Raw genomic sequence first — 26,498 nt, forward strand, 5'->3', positions numbered from 1 at the left:
AATACTCACATAGTATTCACGGCTCAAACAAGATCACATTTGCTTTTATGAGGAATGCTGATCTTTCTTCAAGTCTTGTTATCTTCCTGTACCTCTATAAGGCCACCATTCGCCTATGTATGGAGTATTGCTGTCACATTTCGACTGATGCATCTGCTACTAGTCTCTCGCTCCTAGACAAGGTTCAAAAAGAGAGTCGCCAATCTGATAGGCCCTGAACTGGCATCTAAGCTTCAGCCTCTGTCCCATCGACGAAATGTTACATCCCTCTGCCTGTTCTACAAGTATTTTAGTGATGAATGCTCTGACGAACTGCAGACACTTGTGCTCCCACGACGTAGACACCCTCGACAAACCCGACAGGCAGCTAAATCCCACCGCCACACAGTAGAGATCCCTAGATGTAAAAGATCTTTCTACTCCAGTAGTTTCTTCCCCAGAACCGCTAGACTCTGGAATTTCATTCCAGGTCCCTGCTTCCCCAACTGTACTGACATGCAGAAGTTTAAGTGTAATGTGAACTGACATCTTGCTGCCCAAATCCCAACATAGTTCCCCAGCAGTTGTTGCCCCTGATAGTAGCCCCCTACACCAAAGTGGCAATGTGCCTTGTTTGGGATGAAAATGTAATAAAAAAAATAAATTAAAAAAAAAAAAAGAAAAAAAGAAGCTGTACACTCCATCAGATTAGACCTGACATCTTGTCCTGGAATCCAGTAAGACCAAAAGACTACACAAAAGATATACTATAACATATTTAACTGATCAACTAAAAAGAAGAAAATTAATATTCTTAACTTCTTTATTAAACCAATGCTTGAGATTTGAGACTTCTTGGCCTTCGGGCCAAGTTCAAAGTGTAGCCGAGTGAATGGCCCTCTCCATCCCCGACAGGAAACCTCCAAGATACCCACACGCCGACCCTTTTATTCGTCTCTTTCACTTCCAAAAACAGTGTTTACCAATGCTTTAGAAAATTAAAAATCGCGCAGGACTCTCTATTGAACACGGTATGTTTGGGAAAATGAGTTAAAAATAAAAAACTGCACAAAATACTGTTAGAAATTCGCTCAATATATGTTACCATGACAAAGGCTGACGTGACAGTGGGTTTTTAACAGTATTTTGTATGGTTTTTATTTTAACTTATTTTCCCAAATTTACCATACTCAACAGAGAGTCCGGCGCCATTTTTAATTTTCCAATACATCGGTAAACACTATGTTTTTCGAGCTGAATAAACAGGTTACATTAAATAAAAACACTAAAAAATTATCCAGTTAGGTAGAAAAATAACTCATCTTGTCTTTGATAGCATTTATTTGTTATGTATTTGTTTTTTGACAACTTTCTCGAATCTATGTGTACAGTAATACAAACCCAAATTTATTATTGGAATTTATTGTTGTCAATTTACAGTTTGTGATTCGCTTGCTATTTTCCTCAAAATAAACGCAATCTCGAATTTTGAATCAATGTCTGTCCACACGTTCTGTCTACGGGCGTCGCTATTGTTTTTAGTAAATTTTTAAAACAGTCATACTAATAAAGCATCGCCTAGCGTCAAATATGTTTGTAAAAGAGGTAGACAATTTCCATTCAATAGCGAGTCGGGAATGACTCGAGGAAAACAGCCGAATTGTCCCAAGAATTACATATGTAAACTTTGCCAACTGAATTCTGGTAAGCAAAAAAAAAAAAAATCGTTTTTATTTCAGTTATGGATCAAAGCATCGTCAAGTCCTATCTGTGTGACTATTTACTATTAGCGAAAATACTCATTCTATACTAAAGTATTAAAATCAAAAATCTTTATATATCTTCATTGAACCGCATATTTACATTTTCTTTTGTGAATTAAATATATGTATATATATATATATATATATATATATATATATATATATATATATATATATATATATATATATATGATTATTTCCCATGAAGATAAGAAAACCCACCCCTCCCATTATGTGACGTATGATTTACTCTTCCCACTGGGTCACACAAACCTAGATAAAGTGTGATAAAGCATAAATAAATAAATACAACTATCTTGGGAAAAGTATGAGCTCTCACCCTCACCCCACGCTATAAGTAAATTAGCAACTTGCGTTCAACTGTTCACATACAGCTGCAAGCAATAGTTATTGTTTTTTGGCATTAAATAATTTGAAAAAGATTGATATGCCGTAGCTCATAACTATCCAACATTATTCATTACCATATAAAATAAAGACATGCTATCTTCACTACTCAATACAATATGGTAGTTTATCGTTTTAACGGTCTGTGCAAGGCTGACTACATGGGGCATAGCATTCAGTGTTTGGAAGTTAGAATTTCCCAACATTATTATTCATTGACAGTGTGTGGCTATAGAATCTGTTTTTAAAGGTCATATCAATGAATAATAAAGCATATGCTACGGACACCCAACTCTCAGTACACTACTAAAAGTTAATCTAGACGAACAAAACACCTTTACTCGAATGGAAAATGCTTAGGAAAGCAAAAACATTTAGTTAATTAACTTCACCCTTTTATTTATGTTTAACGGAGAAACAGGAGATTATTAGTTTTAAGGGCCGTAAAAAAATATTAAATGTAAAAGTAGATTCGACTATAAGCTGCAAACACTCTAGTGGCTACGCTTTAAGTTGTAAAAAGCAAATAGCGATCCTGTCATAGTAATAACACCACAATCCATAACTCCTCACTCCCAATATCTTAATAGATGAACCAAGGTAAGAGTTGAAAGGATATAGAATAGTCCCGATACACCACAAATTAATAACTATAATTACTATAAATCGATAAACTTCTAATTAATAACGGCACTCACCGAAAAACGTCGAAGAAGTGACTAGCATGAATAACTTAGTTAAATTAAAGAAGACGCCATCCTCTCATTACCCTTCAACACCATCTCAAGCGTTACCTTTTAATACTAAACTAAACGAACAGAAACACAATTTACCACCAATTGGATAAAGGTGAGTGCACTTTGCATACTTAATTAAACACTTGAAAACGATTAATTAAAATAATCTATGGGTTTAGCATGTTTGTAATTGGAATGTTGATATAGGTTACATGACCCATCTCATGTAAGTAAGAAGACATACTAGATAAGTGAAAATGATATTAGGATAAGGCTAGAATCGAACCCTGTAAGCAAGTGTTAAAGATAATAATGGAAAATGGAATGTTAGAAATAAAGTCCATTGTTAATTCTATTAGAAATAGTTAAATATTGTTTATGTCAGAAAAAGAGTCGATTGTCCATTCTTTTAAAAATCTGGATATTAAACATGTCAGTTAAAAGAATGGACAAGGCAAATTAAAAAATATATTGTTTAAAAATAGGATAGAATTGAGGATTCTTTCGTTTGGCAAAAGTGTGTTTGAACAAACATATGTAAAGCCACGTGAAAATTAGTTACGTTTGAAAACCATACTTCTAATGGCATAAACAAAGGAGATTTCCCAATATAGGAATCTAAGGGTTCGAAGTTATAAGTCAGTTGAAGTTAGTCAGTTGAAAGACAAGAGTTGATGAGAGAGTTGGAGAGTGGGAGCCCCTTAGAAGCGAAGGGAGAAGAGAAGACCAATGTAGCCATACAAGCTGAATTCCTGACGTCATCGACCGGCCGATCAGATGAATCAAGAAATCACCATTTATGTTTTCTAAGTGTTGTCTCGTGTCGTCATTCTTTACAACAGAAATGGTAGATGTGTTTTACCATCATCTTTTAACGAACTTTGTACAACCCTTCCAAGTTATGTGTCCTCCTCCCCTCCATCATCATAAGTGAAGTATCTCCTTCTGTGTATAAGAACTGTTGTTGCATCATATCATGTAATCAGCATTAATATGAAACCTCCAAGAATTGTCACAGTCGTTGTCAAGATGTAATATATATAAAAGTAGATTCCATGAACAATGTTTCTTTCTTAGAAGTGCACGCCTGTGGAACTCTCTTCTCTTTGCCTGTTTCCCACCTGACTACAACTTGGATGTCTTCAAGTCCAACATAAACAAATTCCTGATGAACCGCCCTCTTAAGTAAGATACTTTATCAAATCTCCAATACTAACGATTACTACGATACTATCCCATTGATTACTGTACACGCAATAACCCTTATCCCTGAGTGGTTTCAGGCCTTGATAAGTGGTGACTTCCATGTACCAAAAAAAACAAAAAACAAAAATGTCTCCCTCAGAATTGTCATCACCATCGTAATTCATGTGCATATGTATCCCCATTAAGGTGCCCCAATATGTACCCCTATACAACATATATACCTACAAGAAATATTATGGTAAAGCAGCGCTACATTAAGAAACCAACCACATAATTGACCCCAAACGATAACTAAGTACTCTAACTAGAGAACTCTAGGAACGGAATACTTCACAAATGATAAATATATGCTATGTATATATTATGTATGGTCTGAAGAACCTATCCCTAAAACGAAGCATATAAACCAATCACATATATACATATTCTAGTATTGGAGGACAAGATAAACAATCCAAATGAAGTTTATATATAGATATAAAAACCTTTGCTGCGATAATTACCTCAAACACCGTAGTAGAGGGGAAAACTACCGGTATATCATCTTTATTTAAATCATAAATAAGTCCATATATCTGTTCAACTAACTGTTAATTTGACGATATGACTATATATCTTATAAATAAATAAATGAACGAATACAGAATTTGAAAACTAGAAACAAACGAACGGATAAAAAAAAACGATGAATAGAATTTTTAAAAATAAATAAATAAAATAAATAAAACTTGTCAATAGGAAAATGAAGTCGCCAGCAGGAAAGAAAAAACAACCATAAAAACCTAAGATAGGGAAGTAGCAACGATAAGAGTATAATATAACTTCAGATCAAAGTAAAAACTAAGACCAATAAACTACCACCAAGTAAAAAAAAAAAATACTAACACCTCCTCACTGCGACAGGTTAACCACACAAAATCGTACTTCCCCCTCCTGACTTATTCCCAAAACTTGTACTACTCACATTCAAAGTAAACACTCCACTTTCCTCCAGAACGTAAACCACACCCTAATATCTTATGAAAACTAATGTAATTTTGACTCCAGTTTCAATCCTTGAATCCTTTTTGGTCTGATGAAGTGTTATCGCGGAATTTGGATTCCACTGAAACATGTATGCACATATGTAACCAATAATGTTTGCATAATAAATAAACTATACACCAGCTTGTTCTGCATTAATAATAACGCGAGTTTCATTGGATTTACATGTAGGAACCAATCGATACAACCATATTTTTTTTAATATATATATATATATATATATATATATATAAAACCACCATTTTTGGCAATTTTATAAGTTCCAAATCTCAGCGACTATTGATCAAAATTTAACAAATGAAGGCTTGTTCGAAAGGTAATGACCTGAATTGTGTAGTGGGCTATGTGACATTTGCCCTTCAGATCGCACATTAAGAGGATCATCCATCCTCCAGAGCCTACTTTTGGCACTTTTTTACAGCCATAAAATGTTTGAATCATAGTCATTTGTTTTCCTAGTTTTATGTATGAATTACAAAATATCTGATATTTTCCCAAAACCTCTGGCCTTGATGGAGGGGAGACTAAAACTAGCTGCTATGGTTTCAAATGATTTGAAATAACAGTAAGGGGAGACTTGATTCCAAATATTTCTCATGTTATATCTCTCCTCTTTTGTTTTCATACATAAAGTAAACTTCACATGTATAAGGACTATCTGATACTGGAGATATTCATAATCGTACCCTATTTCCAAAAGTGGGGAGGTATAACATATAAGAAATATTCGGAATCAAGTTTCCTCTTGCTATTTCAGATCATTTTAAACCATAGCAGTAAGTTTTAGTCTCCCCTCCATCAAGGCCAAAGGTTTTTGGGATATATATTTACATAGGATTCATCACTTATCAAGCCCCGGAGGCTACTCGAGGATAAGGGTTAATGAGTGTACAGCAGTCAATGAGATAATATTGTAGTAATCATTAGTAGTGGAAATTTGATGAACTGGATTACTAAAGGGAACGGATCAACAAGAATTTGTTTACATTGGTCTTGAAGACAACCAAATTGTAATTAGATAGAAAGCAGACAAACAGAAATGTGTTCCACAGGCGTGCAGTTCTAAGAAAGAAGCTGTGTTCATGGAATCTACGTTTAGGTTTAGGCACAGATAAAGAGTGGGAGGAATTATTGATAGTGTTTTCTAGCCAGACGAGTGTTTTCCTTGAAAATTTCGCGAGTGGAGACCATAGATTGGAGCTCAGACGAGCACTTGCCATGAAATATATATATATCCCCAAAAGTTTTATTTTCTTCAAAATTCGGATAAGCTGCTATATCGAATCAGCATTATCTCAAAAACTAATAGTGTACAATATACGATTAAAAATTAAAAAAATATATATATTCAAATGACGACATTTGAACATTTCTTAATCCATTATTTAAATCATGTTAATGCATGACCAAAATTAGTATTTGAACAGTAAGTAATTCTTTGTTTTATCTCTTTCTCTCTCTCTCTCTCTCTCTCTCTCTCTGTATATATATATATATATATATATATATATATATATATATTTACAAATACACTCACATTATATATATATATATATTATATATGAGAGAGAGAGAGAGAGAGAATAAATGACAAAAAACTATATTCCAAAATTCATGATGTTGACCATTTATTCCTGTAATTCAGTTGACATATACAATTCTTGACAGTATCTGTTTCATAGCACATTTTGGAATATAATTTTTTGTCATTTATTCTTTATATTGCTCTGTAATTACATTGAGCTTGTTAAATAAGGATTGATATATATTAGAAGAAAATATATTTCTACAGAAATATATATATATACACACACACATATTTACAAATACACATGCACACACTGGAAAGAACCTGAATGCCTACTAGACACTGTCCTCGGGTGTCTAAGGTCTCTCTGTACAAGGGTTTGTCAGAACAACCTGGCATGAGGATACTTTTTCCATAGAAGTAAACCCTGAATAAATATTCAAAATCACATTGTATTAGCTGCCCAAATAAGATCTCCTCACTATGGCTAACTCACATTAGCCTTTACGAGGAATGATGCACCTTCTCTAAGTGAGGTTACCTCAGGTAATAGTATGAAGCTGGATACTCCACCAGACTAGATAATTTCTTGTAAGTAAGACCAAGATACCAAAATGACAGATATACTACAACATATGAAAATGGTTAATTGGGGGGGGGGGGAATTATGTTCTTAATTTCTTTACTAACTCGATGTTTGAGAGATAAAGAACTTTAATGGAACATTCGAGTATCTATGTATCTTATATAGAGTTCAAGTGTTAGCCCAGGTAGTGGGCCACTTGATTTCTCAGAACTTTGACTGAAATAAAATAAAACAAAAAAATACACACATATATATATAAATATACATACATACACACACACATACATATTTACAAATATACATACATACACATATATATATATATATAAATGCTCAAGAATATGGCTGAACAACAACTTTTAGGCGCCATTATATACAACATGCCAGCTGAAATTAAAAAAAAAAAACACTCTGCGAATTGAAAAGATATTAAAAATATCGGAAAAAAGAATAACTGTCGTGTTCAATCAGACGTGCTTGAATAATGACTTGCAGCCAAAATATACAAATATATATATATATATACACACACACATACATATATGTATATGTATTGGAAGTTTTTTAACGTTTAAAACTACTGTCACTAAATCATTTAATCACCTGCAATCGCTGCATCAATTTGCTTTCTCGAATTCACAATACTCCTACTGTTATTTCAGGGACCATCAGTTGTCTACTATGAAACACTATTTTGGGGATTTATATATAGATATACATACATACACACATACATACATAAACACACGCGTGTGTGTGTGTGTATACAGCTTTAGATATGCATGCATACACACACATACATAATTGTATACACACACACACACACGCGTGTGTGTGTGTGTGTGTGTGTGTGTGTGTGTGTGTGTGTGTGTGTGTGTGTGTTTATGTCTTTATTCAACATGGAGGCATTATATAAAAAAAATAAATTATAATCTTTTTGGGGGATGAGAGGGTAGAACAGGTAAAGAGGAAGAAGAAATAAAACGGTCCTATGAAGGTCACTATTATACAAACCCAAAAAAATAAAAAATAAAACACCTGTTTGCCCTTCTGTGCAGAAGAAAAAACAATAATAATAAACAGAGTTAAATAGATTAAAATGGCGATACTAATGCGCTGATTGATTGATCGCTGAACTTGCACAAAAAAGGAAGAGAACGAGGGAGAATTACTTACTTAAGCCATGGGAGATTATCCATGTAGTTTGAGTTAATCCACTTGACATTGCATCATTGACTCTGAAATAGATAAAAAAATATATATATATAATTTTATTAAACATTTCAAAGTCAAACAAGTAATCACTTAATTCACATTCATATTGTCGTGCCTTACACGTGTTTCATTAGATAGCATGAATATACCAAACGAACCATCAGAGATTTACCTTAGTTCCTCAGGATAAATAGAAATTTTGAATACATATATGTATTTTAAGTATATATTTGTTTACAAACGTGGATGTATATATAAGATTTGTTGTTGGCGTTTATTTAATTTTTTTTTTTGTAGCGATATTAACAACTTTAAAACGCTGTTATTCATTTTTTTTTTTTTTTTTTTTTTGCTACATTAGCGGGGTTTTTTTTATATATACCGGCATTGCCCGGGTGTTTGGAGGTCTATGTTGGAAAAAAAAAAAAAAAAAAAAAAAGCAGTCAATTTTTTAAAAAAACTTTGACCCCTATTATGATCCCTTAACATTTATAGTTTTGGGCTCAAATCATGTTAAGTTAGATCCATGTCCAAGGAACCTATATCTAAAATTTCAAGTGTTTAGACCAAACATTGTCGGAGGAGTTTGGTAGAATTCTCAAAGGTCAAATCGTTGAACTTTGACCTCTTAACAGCCAAATTTCTGGCCGAAAACCGATCACATCGATTTTCCCAAATCTCAATATCCTGTATATCAAATTTCGAGTCTGTAGACTTAAAATTAACAGAGATATTGCGTAGGGAAATGCATACAGACAAGTTCACTTTTATAGATATATATATATAGATAGATATATTAAACAAAAATATATACGTATACATAAATATATATGGAAACAATTTTGTGTTTACTGTAAGCTTTTTACGCAAATATTACGCAAGTATAAATCATGTAGAATATCTGCATGAATATAATTACAGGTAATAGTTAACTAAAGATGATTATCCCATAAGAAAACCGAAAAACTAATAGGGAATTAATTAAAATGAATGTTTAAAAGAATATGCAAATTAGCTAGATCTTTTACTAGTGAATGCAATTCCAACCCCATATATAAGAAAATTGTATTTTCTTTTTAAATAATTAGGAAAGAGGGTTTTTAATATGAATATTAATACACACAAAAGAAAAACGAATTTATAGGAGTATAGATATGTATATGAATGACTCGACCCCTATTTTTTATGGGATCTATTTATTTATTATTATTATTATTATTATTACGTGCATGAATGGTATATCCCTAGACATGCATGTTTCTAGCTTTCAACCGTCATCAGCACGAGTTAAGATCGAACTTATGACACCAACATATATATATATATATATATATATATATATAAGGGGCTTAGGACAGTCTAAAGAGCAGAGTATATTTTAATGTATTAGTAAATTCATTAATACAATTAAAAGAAAAAAGAAAACAGTGCTCGTTGTAATGTAGATATATAATAAGCTCGATAGACATATACATCCTAGAGCTATTTTAATATTGAGTAAGATGATAATTTATAATTAAAATTAAAAATCGGAAAGAAAGAGCAAATAAAATCATTTTGTTTGTTCTTCCTTGTGAAACCGATTTTTAATTTTAATTATAAATTATCAATCATCTTAATATATATATATATATATATATATATATATATATATATATATATATATATATCGGCATAGGCAAAACTCTGATACGAGTAGACATTTTTGCTCATTAGGATTGAGCCAAGCACAGCCACAAAGTGTTTTAGGTGATCCACGAGGTGCAACTTCGTGTCGCACACACTTCAGATGTCACCATTCGCTGTGGTAAACATGTGCTTGACATGCAAGTTCAAGAAGGCATCTTGCAGCAGGTTTCTGGTACACCATAACATGGAGTATCGCCTAGTCGACTACCTGGCCAAACGCGTTTATTTTGGGTTGCATCGCCCCCAGAGAATTAAACGCAGTACATACAGCACCAAGATTTCTCAAATTATCACTCATGTAGTACTGGCCAGGCACATCGTTTCATATATATATATATATATATATATATATATATATATACACGAGCAAACAGTTAATAAAACATGTTAAAAAACACTTTGAAATGAGTTAAAAACATATTTAATCTGAAAAGGAAACACTAGATAAGTGGATAGTCTTTAATCCGCGGAGTTTCGAAGAAATACTTTCCTTCTCATCAGAGGGTAGGAATTAGCAAAATGTGGGATCGGATTTTGCATGCAAAAGTATTTGATGAAACAAGTAAGTCAAAGATCTTACTTGAAAACAAAAAAAGTGAAGAAAAAGGTGATTACACATGAATGGATAGTCTGGTGGAAATTCTTTTAATTTTCTTGAAGTTATACATTTGGATTTTACCGTCACTGGATTATTTATCTTCCACCAGACTTTCCATTCATGTGTAATCACCTTTTTCTTCACTATTTTTGTTTTCAAGTAAGATCTTTGACTTACTTGTTTCATCAAATCCGATCCCACATATTGCTAATTCCTACCCTCTGATGAGAAGGAAAGTATTTCCTTTTCAGATTAAATATGTTTTTAACTCATTTCAAAGTGTTTTTTTAACATGTTTTATTAACTGTTTGCTCGTATTATAAGCTCTATTTCCTATTTGATTTTATCAAGCTTTTACATCTGGCTGAGATAATTTTATAAATATTAATTCTTTAATATTTATAATATACTTTAATTTTACCATCTTGGATCATTTTGGTAAATTTAATTGTAATTTTTATTTTATATATATATATATATATATATATATATATATATATATATATGTAATTTTTATTTTATATATATATATATATATATATATATATATGGAATGTCATTTGTTGAACCAAACATCTTAAATGATGGTAAGAAGATAAAGGTTGTATGCTGAGTAGGGCTTGCACATTTGATGCTGAGATAATTATGTTTTCACTTGAAGGGCGGCATTGGTTTACAAGATCACCATACAAATGATCCTGCCTTGACAGAGTACAAAATAGACTTCGTGGCTTAGTGGGAGATGCCCTTTTCTCTACCCTGCAACCTCTCTCCCACAGAAGAGACGTTGCGAGCCTATCCTTGTTTTATCGTTATTTCCATGGCAGGTGCTCGTTTGAACTCCAATCTCTGGTCCCCCCATGCCAATCTTTCACGAAAAACACCTGTCTAGCTGAATCCACTGTGAAAAATTTCCCCATCTGTGCCTAAATCAAAACGTGGATTCCATGAACAAAGCTTCTGTCTTAGAACTGCATGCCTGTGGAACTCTGTTCCGTCTGCCTGCTTCCCACCTGACTACAACTTGGATGTCTTCAAGTCCAACGTTAACAAATTCCTAATGAACCGCCCCTTAAGTAAACACTTTATCAAATCTCCACACTAACGTACTGTACTTGCAATAACCCTTATCCCTGAGTGGCTTCCGGGCCTTGATAAGTGGTGACCACCGTGTAAAAAAAAAAAAAATCACCAATGTAAACAAACAGCAAAACGAAATATTTCACTTGTTCAAAAGGTATTTATTTATTTAACCGACATTTTAGACAATAGTGACTTCGTCAGAATATTATATTTTGGATTTAAGAATAATCTAGACGTCAGTTTTGTGAATTGATAAAAATATTTCCAAAACTATTTCATCTAATAACGATGTACGAGGTGCTTTCAATGAGTTTCCAGAATTTTCTTTGTACAGGCAACTTCAGGTGTCAAACTTTTGAAAATTCAGTATGTTATTGCTATACATCTGATGAGATGACTGACCAATTTTTATGATTTCAGATTTAAATGAACAGCTACAGCAGGAATTGGAATGCACCCTACTAAAGCTAGATTGTTACAGCTGATGAATTTGAAAAATGCTATCTGAACATGAGGACACTTTCAATTTTAAACTTGGAAACATATGCGACATTTTGCATGAATCCAGCATCAGTTTTTGAGTGGCATAAGAGATTCAAGGAAGGCAGAGAGTTTGTGAAGGATTATGAGAGCTGTGGGAGGAATAAAGAACTCAGAACACAAGTTGATTGGCCAAATAAAGAATTTTATGGATAAGTACCGCCGTATGTCTATAAAGATAAGTGCACAGTTCAATGTCAGTGTGGGAATTGTATGCACAATTATTCGCTATGAACTAAAGATGTGGAAGATTTGCGCAAAGTTTATCCTAAGGGTGCTTCATCCCTATCACAGACTATTTGACTCAGATGGACACCAAGACAGTTCCTCACCTTGCTCTCTGTTACTTTTTGTTATTCCCTAAACTTAAGGAAAAACCTCAGAGGCTATTACTATGAGACAATTGAGGAGATGAAAGAGGCTGTGATGATGGTTATAGTGAGCCGTTTATGCCTACAAATTTGCTTTGTCTAGATCAAACACAGACACAGAACAAGCTGTGTGCAGTAGTACACACACACACACACACACACATGCATGGAGTGGAGCACGTGCAAACATCACATAACTTTGATACGCATGCATTTCCTGTGACCTCTGACAGCCTTCTGTTTCCCTCTCTTCTCCTTGGCACCAAGCAGTGCACACATAAACATGTGCGTACCATAAACATGCATCATCGTATGACGTAAGGCTTACACTTTTATTTGTATAAACATTGTTACCTGTAAGATGCTTACACGTAGAGCTAATACAATATGAACAATCCAAGACTGTTATAATTAAACTATATATTGCTCGTGTAAAATATGAACTATAACCTCTATTTGTGCACACTTCCACAGAGGTCAACATGTACAAGCCATTATCACACGTCCTTACGTGATTACCAAATTATTGCACCAATGTATGAACTTTGCTTTGTTTTGTATTAAATAAATAATAGTTTATATATATATATATATATATATATATAATAAATAATGTAGTTTTATATATATACTCGTATAATGGTTTTCCTTATTACTAAGTTGTGAACATGCTTTATATGGCTTCCTAACAGGGTCATCGACATGCTCACACAAGAGAACTTCCATAGGCTTTCCAGAAATTTTTTGAACGGTACAACAGATATATTACAGACGTTATTGGAATTGTACAGCAAGTGCATTGTCGCCGGAGGTGATTACTTTGAAGGGGACTAGAGTTTCATTCGTTAATAAAAGTACACATATAAAAAAAGTCTGGAAACTTATTGAAGGTACCTCGTATTACTATGCTGAAGGACAGTTAACGTTTTTTTTTTCTATAGCTTTTATTCTATGCGTTTTAATCATTCAAAACACAAGTGAAAATATTCGTCAGTTTTAGGATTGAGTTATTTTTTGAACGACCATTTTTATTAATCTAATTAACCGTAATTTATAATTTCCTCATCAAGTGACGCATCTCTTTCACCCTCTCTTTGTGTTGCTTGACCCCCACCTCCCTATTCACTCTTATTCTATACACTGTCTTTTACTCTCGTTACCGTTTCTCTCTATATGCACATACATGTATTATTATCATCATCATGTTGCGATAATTATCCTTTCTGTGTGCTGCGCTAACTATTTTTCTAATTCTTTTTTGTGCCATTCACACAATCTTCTATACTAACCAGTCCTCTTCCTGTCTTTTCTTTTCATGTAGAGTTGGTCAGCATCATCCTTTCGGTGCAGTGCATTATGCATGATCATAAGTGTCCTGGTCGTCTTGTCAAGATTCAGCTCTTTTAAACAATCAGGAGTATCTTACTGGCCATATGTTTATACCTTTTATTAGGTGCCTACAATACAGATTAGTATCTTGGAATTCATTATTATTATGTACTCACTAGAAGTTCTCACACAGGTCATCATCAGTGACTGCTCACTGAAAGTAATCGGTGGTGTTCCTTAGAGTCTGGGTGACAATAAATCTCCCATAATTCCAAGTATGCTCCACCTCTTTTGATAACCTTTGTAAATGGCTTTGTATCATTGCAACAGTCACTTGCTATTGATTTCTTGCTGTCAGCAACCATTGGTTTTTAGTGAAATTTAAGTGGCATTAAGTCTCCTGAAGGTCGCAGTGGAGGTCTGATTAATGCTCACTTTCTTCGGCTTTTCAATCCACTGCGACTTTTCATGGCTATTTTGTAATATACAATATTATATTACTTATTTTTTTATTCATTATTTATTTATTTTTTATTGATTATTTTATTATTCATTGTTATTGATTATTGATTTTTATTGATTTTTATTTCATTATTTATTTTTATTATTTTATTCATTTTTTATTAATTATTTAAATATTTATTTTTATCGATTATTTATTTGTTATAAATAATGTTATTTTTTTTATTATTTTTATTGGCTATTTTATTATTTATAGGTTATTTTAATATTTATTTTATTGATTATTCTATTTATTTTGTTATCGTTTTATTTACTTTTCATTGATCCTGTATTTTATTATTGTTAGTATTTTATTTTTCATTCATTACTTATTTTATTATTTATTGCTTATTTTTTAGTTTATTTAACTTTTATTGATTTTATTATTTATTTTATTGATTATTTTATTTATTAATTATTCCTTTTTTATTGATTATTTTTTATGTAATTTATTATGTAGTTTATTTATTAAAACTACAAATTTAAGTTAATCAACGTCCGTTTTCTAACGACTTTTCTTTCTACACATTTGTTTCATACAATGTCTAAAAATTGAATGCTTAACTTTCTTAAGTGTTGAATTCATTTTTGTAGAAGCAGAATATCAAGTCGATATGAATCCAAATGAATACAAAAATAGGACTTCTCTCTGGTCATAGCTTACTGAACATGCTTCTCATGTGGAAAAAATAAAGGGTCTTGTGTACATTCCTTAGTTTGACAGAAAAATCACCAGAGTTAGACTAGATACACCTGAGGAAGGTTGGAGGTTACATTGGCCGAAAGGTTGTGAAAATAACACCCTTACTGTTATCTCCCCTTACAAACTAATTGTATACAAAATACGAGTTTGACAGAAAAATTCTGGAGTTTGACAACATACACCTGAAGAAGATCAGAATTTACAGCAGCCGTTGTAAAAAGCAACATTCAAGATGAGAGCAGTAGTCCTAAAATCCAATTGAAACACATTATCAATCCTCATCTAAAAAATTCAGAAACATACAAGATAGAACGATAAAATTGTCGCCCTAGAAAAGACGACATGAATCCATTTCAGTTTGATGAAAACAGGTTTTCTTATTTTGTTGCAGACCATCTACTAATTGGCCAGTTGTGTACAAGTGATAGGAGCCTTCTAACATGTCTGAAAGTGACATAATGTTCAATGAGCCAGATCGGAGATACGCCGCTGTACTACGCGTGCTTTCTACCAATCCAAGTTATGACAACAGGACCATTGCCAGCACCCTCAAAATGCATCGCTGGATTGCCACGAATAACAGCGACGTGTCAGGGTGATGAAAACAAAGTTTCTGGCCACGGTTATGGTCGTTGGTGTGGTTTCAAGTGAGGGGCACATCATGCCACCTCACATCTTTGAAGTCGGCTTGAAAGTCAACACCAAAGTGTACCTGGATGTGCTGAAGAGTGTGGTGACAAATTTATTGTTCCACCCTGTAATATGGACATCATCATTGTATCGGGCGGGTTAGCCGGACCGAATTGACAGGTTTCTATCTTCCATGGCCTTAGGAAGATTTTCAAGTTGGAAGCCAGTGTTTTCTGTCAATAATCTTGTGTACGTCTTGACAGGTCTTCCTACTTTAGCAGTTCTGTATTTAAGATCCCACAGTACTACATCACTGACGACCTCATCTTTTCTTCTCTAATAGTGTCCGACATATCGTGTTCTTTTATTACCGAAGAGATCCTGGGTAACCAACCATACAGACGGCTAATGGTTGGGTGTGTTTTCCAGTTTAAGTTTAACACTGTCTGGAGCATTGTAGTGTAAGTTCCAAGTTTGTTTTGTTTTTTTACTGAGAGTCCATGCTGGTGAACCATCAAGCAGCATTGTCTCCACTACGGCTCTAATAAAGTTTTTCTTGATCTTTTCCGAAAGGACAGATTTTCATGTAAATTTTAGGCTAAAAGTTATTCATGGGAATCATGACCCCAGAATCATGACGTGTACTTCTGCTAGTACATTGTTGTTAACTATACCACTGTGTCTGTCTCGATTATTATAAGTTTACAAGCCTGCATTACTGGCTATGAAAGATTCAAAACATACGCCATTACAAAAATATAACTATTTTTTTTTTTTACATGAGGGTCACCACTTATCAAGGCCCGAAAGCCACTCAGGGTTATTGCGTGTACATTAATCAATGAGATAGTATTGTAGTAATCATTAGTATTGGGGGTTTTGATAGAGTGTCTTACTTAAGGGGGCGGTTTGTCAGGAGTTTGTTTATGTTGGACTTGAAGACGTCGAAGTTGTAGTCAGGTGGGAAACAGGCAAGCGGCAGAGAGTTCCACTGGCGTGCAGTTCTAAGAAAGAAGCTTTGCTCATGGAATCTACGTTTGGATTTAGGCACAGATAAAGAGTGGGGAAATTATTCCAATATTCATATATGTCTTTTTCAAGTATTAACATATATATGCATATTTTTAGGGAATATATAAAGAATTTATATGAAAAAGTATTTTTCCTGAAAATTAAATACAGGATTATTTATTTTATATTTTCTAAATAGAAAATTTTAGGGGGGGGGGGGCGAGTTCAGGAGAACCGGGCTGAACAGGTCGGAACTGAGAATGGTCGAATGCTGACAAGAATCCATATTTTTTTTTTTTTTTTTTTTTTTTTCACTATAGTAAGGATAAGCGGTCTTTATTTACATTTTTAAATTAGACACTGAAGAACCCCCCCCCCCCCACGAAAATGAAAGTAGAAATATTTACAAAATAAATTTAGGCCCAATAGATATCGGGCAACGCTAGGTCGACACACCGAATATTTTACATGAAGGAAAAAAATCCTTTGTGATTTTTTTTTTCTCATGGGATTATCTGGATTCAAACGATGTCCAATTTTTAGGATTGTACAATTCCATAAAAGGCAAGAAACTGGAATGGACACAAAAAGTCGATCACATGCAGGTGGGTTCAAAGTGAACAATTGTTAGTGGATGCGTCGGTTGGTCTGCCAGGCTTTTGTTTTTAATAGACTTTTCGTTGGTCTGTCACGATTCAGTTTTTAAACCAATCAATAATTATGTTTTCATTATTATTATATTATTATTATATTATAATATATATATATATATATATACACACACACTAGCAGTTCAACCCGGCTTTGCTTGGGCCCTATGTACTGTTCATAACTTTATGTGCATATGTTTATATATATATATATATATATATATATATATATATATATATATATATATATATATTAAAACTGTTTGACTCATGTCCAGGTAACCTACATCTAAAATTTCATGTGTTTAGATCCAAACTTAGCGGAGGAGTTTGGTAGAGATTTCAAAGGTCAATTCTTTCAACTGACTTCTTGGCAGCCAACTTTTCACCAAAAAACTGATTAAAAAGCTTGCTGCATGTCTGAATACCCTTTATGTAAAATTTCAAATGTTTAGACCCAAAATTGGCTGAATAGTTTGCTAGAGACCGCACAAGTCAAATCTTTTAAACTTTGACCTCTTGGTAGCCAGATTTCTGGCCAAAAACCGATTAAGGTGCTTGTCCTATGTCTGAATACACTTTATGTAAAATTTCAAATGTTTAGATCAAAAATTGGCTGAGTAATTTGATAGAGACCGCAAAGGTCAATTTTTTTAAAAATTTGACTCCAATTTTGACCCCTTAACATTTGTTTTGGGCTCAAATTACATTAAAATGTCTGATCCATGTCCAAGTAACCTACATCTAAAATTTCAAGTGTTTAGACCAAAAATTGGCGGAGGAGTTTGGTAGAGTTTTCAAAGGTCAAATCGTTGAACTTTGACCCATTAACAGCTAAATTTCTGACCGAAAACCGATTAAAAAGATTTTCCCAAATTTCAATACCCTTTATGTCAAATCTCGAGTCTGTAGACTGAAAATTGACAGAGTAGTTTGGTAGAGAAATGTACGCACACAGACACACACACATGCACAGACAATTTCACTTTTATAGATACGTAGATATATAAGTGACCTTGTATGTGCGTGGAAAGGTCTATCAAACTACTGTTAATTTTTGGTCTGCTACCTTGAAATTTAATATATAAGGGATTTGGACCTGTGGAGAAAATTTCATTTGGTTTTTAGCTGGTAAAAACAGCTGCTAAAAGGGCAAAATTGGAAAAAAAATGGAACTTAGCATTCATAAGTTGACTAAACCTGTTACTTATGCACATGCGCAAATATACATTTATATCTTTTTTTTTTTAAGTTTTTATATACCTGTGGAGAAAATTTCATTTGGTTTTTAGCTGGTAAAAACAGCTGCTAAAAGGGCAAAATTGGAAAAAAAATGGAACTTAGCATTCATAAGTTGACTAAACCTGTTACTTATGCACATGCGCAAATATACATTTATATCTTTTTTTTTTAAGTTTTTATATACCTGTGGAGAAAATTTCATTTGGTTTTTAGCTGGTAAAAACAGCTGCTAAAAGGGCAAAATTGGAAAAAAAATGGAACTTAGCATTCATAAGTTGACTAAACCTGTTACTTATGCACATGCGCAAATATACATTTATATCTTTTTTTTTTAAGTTTTTATATACATATGGACTTATCTCAGATGGTAACAAATAATGCTGGAGAGCTAAATGTTTTGGTTTCGATTCCAGCTTATGGCACACAAGTCACTTTTTTTTTTTAACTTTTGAAAACACTACTATATATTAGGTACAATATAATAATCAACTGAGAACTGACTATGATAATAAATACCAAATCTACATAAATTAAAATATCATATTTAAGCGTATTTTATGACAAGGCAACACCGGGTGGCCTGCTAGTAATCAATATTATCATTTACTACTCACTAGGAATCGTATTTTAATCAGGATTTTCCTCCCTTAGAGTAGATGTGGTATTGTGGTGATTGTAGCCAAGAATCTGATACACAGGGAATGTCTAAGGCTCTCCCCTTTATATTCTCCACTTTTTTGATAGCCTTGTGCCTAATTTGTTAAAAATTTAGATTTTATGTCAATATCTTTTGCAAATAAATAATTCGATGTGTAGTATCTGTTTTGATATTACACTTTGTCTCTTCTGTTCTTAGTGAAGAAAAAAATCCTTCTAAACCGAGCGCAATAAATAAATAGCAATTGTTGTAAATTAACTAATCTATTTCAGAATGAGATGGTTTTCTGATTGAAAAATGGAAAAATGTTGGGGTTTTTTTTTTACTTGAGAGTCAACTTTTATCAAGACCCGGGGGCCACTCAAGGACAAAGGTTAATGAGTATTAGGTAGATGGTGAGACAACAACGTGATGATCAGTAATGGTGGAACTTGAGTAGGTCAACAAGAACTTATGGCATTCCGGCATATATCTTGAGACATTTCATTGTTGCATTACTTCCCCTGTTTTTTAGACGGTGACAGATGTTTTGGTGTCCCCGACGAAACATCTTCCAACAAATATTATGTATTGCAATATGTAATATTATATTATTTTTCGTTATTTATGATTAACAGTTTGACGTGAACAATTCTTATTTGTATTTTTAAAAAATGCGCAATATTTATTTCTTGAAACTTAACTTTCTTTTTCATGTGAAACGTTCTTAAAAGTAAATAAACATTTTATTACAGAAAAATATCATTTTAATAATTATATTACAAATACTACTACTACTACTAAATTCCAGTATAGACCAATGGCCGCTGCCAGCAAGAAATCAATGGTAAGAGGCTGTTGTAATGATGCAAATTTATTTGCAAATACCATTGAAGGAGGTGGAGAGAGCTGGACGTCCGGGGAGACTTGTTGTCACTGAGCTTCCAGAGAACACCACAGGTTTCCAATCAGATCTTTGATGACCTGTGTGAAAGCTCCATGTAGGCCAATACTACTGCTACTAATAACAATAATAATACTACTACTAATAATAATAATACTAATAATAATAATAATAAATCCTGCCAAATCGTAGGCTTTGCTGTTCTAGCGGACCATAGGATAAATATCAAAGAAAAGGAGTAACGGAGCAAATACACAGAGCTAGCCAGAGAACTGAAAAGGATATGAATGATAAAAAAAAGTTAAGATAGTACCTAAAATAGTAGGAGCACTAGGAACAATTCCAAAAAGCTTTGAAAAAAGAATGGGAGAAATTGGAATCAGAGGAATGACTGGAAAAATACAATGAACAACAATAATGAAAACAGCTGAAATATTAAGGAAAACTCTTGAATGCGGAGACTAATACACATGAGCTACACACACGGACCAGATGACCTGCTGCAGAGACAAAACATGAAGAAACGTCACATGGAATAAAGAACATTGAAGATACATATCTATAAGTTCTCAACTCCCTCCCCCATCCCCTCTCATTGCCTAATCACCGCCCCCCCCCACAAAAGAATGATGCCAAATAGTCGAGAAGGGTCAAGGAGGATGGAAAGACCAAGGAGAGAGCACTGACCAGATCACCGATGGATACATGCGAAGAGAACTGGGATCTTGGAGAGGCTTATTGCCACTCAAATTCCAGTGGAGACCAATGGCCGCTGCTAGCAAAAAATTGATGGTAAACTGTTGTGATAATGATAAATATAATATTTAATTAATAAATATTATCAGAAGAGATGGAGAGTACTGGAAAGCTGGGGAAACTTGCCACTCAGCTTCCAGAGAACACCACAGGCTGTTATCAAGGAGAGATCCTCTATGACCCGTATGAAAACTCCTTGCGAGCCAATAATAATAATAACGATAATAATTTGTCTAAGAATGGGATAAATTTCTTCAGTTAAAATATGTTTGAAGATGCTTAGTCGGGGATGCCAAATCACTTAACACCGTCTAGAAAACAGGGGAAGTAATGCTGATTTGATAATTTAATTTTAATAAAAAAAATATAATATTACATATTGATACCTCTGTTCAGTTTCGAAAGACAAAGGATAACCCCTGTGAAGGCAGCTGCACGTGTAATTATGTGGCAAGAGTTGCGCAATTCCCAACCACATCTCTCCTGAATTGGCACTGTTTGAGTCCAGTGGCAAGGAGAAGTCCAGCATGACTGGAAACAATGCAGAGACAAGCGGAGAGCACATACAGCACCTGGATGTCCCAAATGGTCACCCATCTGGTACTGGCCATGCCCATCGTTGCTTAGCTTGGGTTATCTGACGGGAACCAGTGTGTCAAACCTGATTATGCCGTATAATATATTACATATTATAATACATAATATCTGTTGGAAGATGTTTCGTCAGGGAGGCTAAATCATCTGTCACCGTCTTGAAAACAGGGGAAGTAATGCAACAATGAAATGTCTCAAGGAATATGCTGGAATGCCATAAGTTCTTGTTGCGTTGTGAATAATCAAATTATTATGATTACATTTGAAAATGATCATGTTATAGGAAGATGGGAAGCAGTCCCATGGTATTGTATTCCACAGACAGTTCTAGGAAAGAAAATTTGCTAATGGAATGTTCGTCTAGTTTTAGGTACTTGTTGAAATTAAGGGAAATTGTTGACAGTTATAGCTAGAGGAGTATTTGTCGCGAATGTTTTACAGAATGGAGGGAGGAACCATAGATTGGAGCTCAGTCGAGCACCTACCATAAAACTAAAGATAGAGCAGAAACACACCCACAATGTCTGTTCTGCGAGACACAGGAAGTAGGGAGGCAAAAAGGTAATCGTCCACTAGATTTCGAAGACGGTTTTCTACCCTGCCAAGGCAGGAAAGGGGTGCTCTTAGGAGCTCCACCTCAGGTGTAGCAACAGTACTCTATCTTTAGACGTGTGTGTGTGGGGGGGGGTGAGATACTTTCTGGAGCGGTAGAATGATCCAATCATTTTTTTTTCCGGTGATTTTGACTACAGATCTGATATAGGTCTTCCGTTTCAGGTCAGCATGGAAGGTTAGTCCCAGAAGTTTGCCTAAGCAAGTTGCTTCCTCAGGACGAGGGCCGATCATTTCAATTGGGGCTGAGTAGGGATTTAAATGTTGGCAATGATAACTAAAATAGACAATGCGTATTTTTATTTTCTTTAATATTGTTGTTGTTTTTTTATTTCTTTCTTTTATTTATTTATTTATTTATTTATTTATTTATTTATTTATTCGTTTTTGCGGTTTGAAAAAAGAAAAAGAAAATCTCTGCTACCCACCCAGCGGAACAATGCGCGTAAGGAGTTTGCAGTGGTTCTCTTGAGAAAATGAACGACGCCATTTTCTTTTCTTTTTCTCAGGACATTTCAAACAATTACTTACAATTCATTTGATGTCGAAGCGCGTTAATTTAGGAAAAGTTAGTAAATAAAACAAAATAACCGCGTCTCTTTGTGTGCGCAGTAATTAGAAAAGTGTTCATTCGTGAAATATGAGAATTGTGACTAGTTTTACATGCGACCACGTTACTCTTAGTACATGCTTCGTCCGTAAGTCTGTTGGTAAGTCACACGCAATTTCGAAATAGCGTTTCCCTTAGTTTGTCAAGACAGCTGAAAGACTGCCCGAAGACGAGGATAAGCGGCGGAATTTTGTTCACAAGCATATGGCGAAGGTCTCTGGAGTATGTCACTCTTGAAATAGAATTTTTGTTAGTCTGTCACGCTTACGCTAGAAATATTTTTGTTGGTCTGTCACGATTTACTGCATTTTCTTATTTTTTTTATTTATGGAATATAGCGACTGCTGTCATTCCACTTCCCCGGGGAAAAAAAAAATTTGGATTCTTCCGATTATACCCCCCTCTACCTCAGTTTATTTTTAATAAGGAAATACTAACCCTGAGAGAGAGAGAGAGACTGCATCTATATAATTCCATTCTGCTAAGTCTGTTGCAAAGAAGGCAGGTTCCCTTCAATGGACTAGAAAACATCACATCTACCGGCATCCTATCTATAAACCTATAAAGTTTTTTTTTTCTTGCTCTAACAGTGATATTAAAAACCTACTTTTTCTATTCAACAATTATTAAAACGAATTTCTTAATATACTCAGTCATGTATATGCGAGCGACTACATGAAAGTTAACTACTTTCCTAGATGCTGAAAGATTTTTTTTTTTACTCTAATAGCTTCTTTCCACTTGTTATTGGAATTCCCTCCCTGCTTCATCACGACTATACAAATGTGCAGAGATATAAATGTAAAGTGAACAAATATCTTGCTGGCAAAATTCTGACCCTTGTTTTAGGGTGAACACAAAGAAAAGGAATAACAAATGAAAGATAAGAGAGAAAAAATAAATAAAAAAAGGAAAAAAGAAAACAGGAAAAAGTAAAGAAAAAGTAAAAAAGAAAAATGAAGTAAAAAAGAAAAAGTAAAAAAGAAAAAGTAAAAAAGAAAAATGAAGTAAAAAAGAAAAAGTAAAAAAGAAAAAGTAAAAAAGAAAAAGTAAAAAAAGAAAAAAAAAGAAAAAGTAAAAAGAAAAAGTAAAAAGAAAAGAAAAAAGTAAAAAGAGAAAAGAAAAAAGAAAAAATAGAAAAGAAAAAATAGAAAAGAAAAAATAGAAAAGAAAAAATAGAAAAGAAAAAAGTAAAAAAAAAGTAAAAGAAAAAAAAGTAAAAGAAAAAAAAAGTAAAAGAAAAAAAAAGTAAAAGAAAAAAAAGTAAAAGAAAAAAAAGTAAAGAGAAAAGTAAAAAAGAGAAAAGTAAAAAAGAGAAAAGTAAAAAGAGAAAAGTAAAAAGAGAAAAGTAAAGAGAAAAGAAAAAAGTAAAAAAGAAAAAAGAAAAAAGTAAAAGAGAAAAAGAAAAAAGTAAAAAAGAAAAGAAAAAAGCAAAAAGTAAAAAGCAAAACTAAGTAAAAGAGAAAGAAAAAACAAGAAAAAATAAAAACAAAAATATAAAAAAAATAAAAATAAAAATAAAAGATGAAGTAAAAAAGGAAAAAAGATAAAGAAAAATAACAAAGGAAAAATATAAAACGAAAGTAAAAAAGATAAGAAAAAAATATGAAAAAGTCAAAAAAGCGAAAGAAAAAAAGTAAAAAAGCGAAAAAAAAATAAAGTAAAAAATAAATAAAAATAAAGAGAAAGGAAAATAATCAAACAGTAAAATAGCGAAAGAAAAAAATAAAGTAAAAAATTAAAAATAATTAAAATGAAAGTAAAAAAGAGAGAAAGAAAAAATAATGAAAAAAGTTAAAACCGAAAGAAAATAATATATAAAAAATAAAGTAAAAAAAAAAGAAAAATCGAAAATAAAAAAGAGAGAAAGAAATAAATAAAAAATATGTCTGATCAAACAAATTGTAGAACTCATTTCTCGTGTGAAATTTTGTTTTTCTTTTTGTTTCTTTATTTTTTCTGTTGTCAAAAGAATGAAAGAAAAGATTTCTAAAGATAGTTTGTAGATTTCGATTGAAGACGACGTACGAAAGGCAACTTCAATTAGATGACCATAATGATTGCAATTGACAACTCTATTGTATAAATAACAAATGTTTATTGGTATGTATATCTAGCTAAGACTTCAAAAATACACAACAAATACCCACAAAGTTGTATTTATTTATTTTATTTTTTTTTTTTTTTGTAATTAGAGTCCTTTAAGATGCGGTTTCATAATCTGTGTCTTTATTTTTTGCGGACCTTTTATCCTCATCTTTAGAGTTGTCATCAGAAGAGTTTCATATGTATATAGCCATCCACATACAGTATTTGGCTATAGGTTTGTCATCCACCGACACGGGCTTATCAGTGCGGTCAGACAAGCAACTACCTCAAATAAAGATACTGTGTGTGTGTGTGTGTGTGTGTGTGTGTGTGTGTGTGTGTGTGTGTGTGTGTGTTTGTGTTCCTTATGGCTGATTTTTTTTTTCCAAATTTCATACAAGTGTACTTTGTGTTTGGGAGTACTCTTTAACAGGTTTTGTATCGGATATGTTTCTGATAAGAATCAAAAATCGATAATCGAAAAAATCCGATCAAAGAAAGAACAGTTCGATTTTGACGAAGGTTAACACTTTACACAGCCTAACATCATAAGTGCATTTGAGAAGTTTTATCATCGCATAAGCAGAAGGTTCCAGAGTATAAAATCAATAGTAGATTCCTTGATAAGTCAGGAGCGCATTAAAAATGAATGTTTCTTTTTAGAGTACAATTGAACCATGATACTTGACTCTTGCATTTTAAACTTTAACTCAAATCATTATATAAGAATAATTTTATAAAATCAACAGCAGGTTCTAGCGAGGCACATGCAGCTTCCTCCCGGTGAATTGCAGTGGGTCTCTGACTAGAACAGGAAATCAATCGATTTGATTGAAAAATGGACGATTTCATCGATTTCGATGAAAATGAAAATATTGGAAGTGTAGAACATTCGCAGTTTCTAATTTAATCCCGGAAACGTCAGGTCTCCCTACTAATATATATATAATACACACACACACATGTCTGTCCGTAGTAGTGAGTGTTTCCCATGATTTCTGTGTGCATTAAATTGATTTACATATAGACATGATATGCGTATAAACTGTCTTACGCACCGCCTGTGCGGTCAACTTTAATATAGTCATTCAAATAGAATTTTTCTCAGAAAATTTGCAGATAGAGTGGGTTTATTTTGTTTAATGTCATTTCAACCCCTGGGGTCACTTAAGTTCAAGCAAATTTTTAATAGATTTTTTTTTTTATTTTTTTTTTTTTTTATTAGCCTGGGTGCTCACATGTTTGGAGGTGTGTGTTGAGCAAATAAAAGGTGGTAAGGCAGCCAGGCTCGAACCCGTACAGTGAAGGAGGCAAAGAAAGTGGGGGGGGACAGAAAAAAACGTGACATCTTTGCTAGTATGCCCATTGCCAAAACAGAAGCGACGTAGGTTTAAATAAAGGCTAGAGAATCGAAAAGAGGCGATGACTTTCGAAAATATCGGCGAACAAAAGCGCCCCCGTTCTGTAGAAAAGTGTTCAGTTAA

General features: G+C 33.2%; 1 protein-coding gene across 4 annotated transcripts in view; it reads right to left on the reverse strand.

Moving 5' to 3' along the window:
- The window catches only part of LOC145255662 (uncharacterized), a 586,940-nt gene that overhangs the window by 295,978 nt on the left and 264,464 nt on the right, over window positions 1-26,498 (reverse strand). For all 4 annotated transcript variants that reach the window (XM_080114217.1, XM_080114216.1, XM_080114219.1 and 1 more), the window contains exon 3: window positions 8,428-8,489. The gene's annotated coding sequence lies outside the window, so the exon portion shown is untranslated. The remainder of the gene's footprint in view (window positions 1-8,427; window positions 8,490-26,498) is intronic.

Source organism: Euprymna scolopes, chromosome 31, assembly GCF_053919585.1.
Source record: "Euprymna scolopes isolate OS-2025 chromosome 31, ASM5391958v1, whole genome shotgun sequence".
Taxonomy (NCBI): Eukaryota; Metazoa; Mollusca; class Cephalopoda; order Sepiida; family Sepiolidae; genus Euprymna; species Euprymna scolopes.